Source organism: Plasmopara halstedii, assembly GCF_900000015.1.
Source record: "Plasmopara halstedii genome assembly, contig: Scaffold_3060, whole genome shotgun sequence".
Lineage (NCBI taxonomy): Eukaryota > Oomycota > Peronosporomycetes > Peronosporales > Peronosporaceae > Plasmopara > Plasmopara halstedii.
The window spans coordinates 2,413,458-2,414,171 of NW_020189964.1; positions in this window are offsets into that span (position 1 = coordinate 2,413,458).

The window sequence follows — 714 nt, forward strand, 5'->3', positions numbered from 1 at the left end:
TAGATCAGGACGCCCCGCGCTTCCCGGTAATAGCCAGGGAAGTAGAAGGTACATGAGCTGAGCTCAAGCAGTGGCCCTGAGCTCTTGCGGTCGCGGACACAGAGCTCGCGGTAGCGTTAGAGACTGACCCATACACCGCAGGGTGACAATCTGAAGGGAGTCGACGGCGAGCTTTGCGCTTGGCAAACTCAAATTGGAGATGGCGCTCCACACGCACGTCCACTTCCTTGTGTCCCAACTGTACGGCATACAGTGGGGAAAGTTTTCGTGTCGTTGCACCCATTGCTCAAAGAGCACTTCGTCATCTGTAGCGCTTTTGCCAGGGGGCGAGCAGGTATCGTCCACATTGCGGGTACACGAGAGCCACCTCGTTGAGCACACAGACGTGTGCGATAGAATTCCAACGGAATTCTTGTGGAACTAAGAATCGAGCTCGAAGAGCTTTCCGTTCGGCAAGCTCATCTTCCGTAATGGTCGGAGGCCCAATGATGTGGAGGCGTAACGCTCGAGTTACCACGTCCTTCGGTTCCACATCGGAATCCGCCGAGCGGAAGCCATATTCCACACGAGGGTCAATGACCGGCCGTCGATATGCACGCATCAGAGCCGCCTTACGGGTAGCTTCCAGCTGCCGCTTCTGTGCCTCATCGAGGTCCTTGGTGATTACACCACGAGCAGGGATCGTCTCACGCCGCTGGTGCGGCTCGCCTTCCT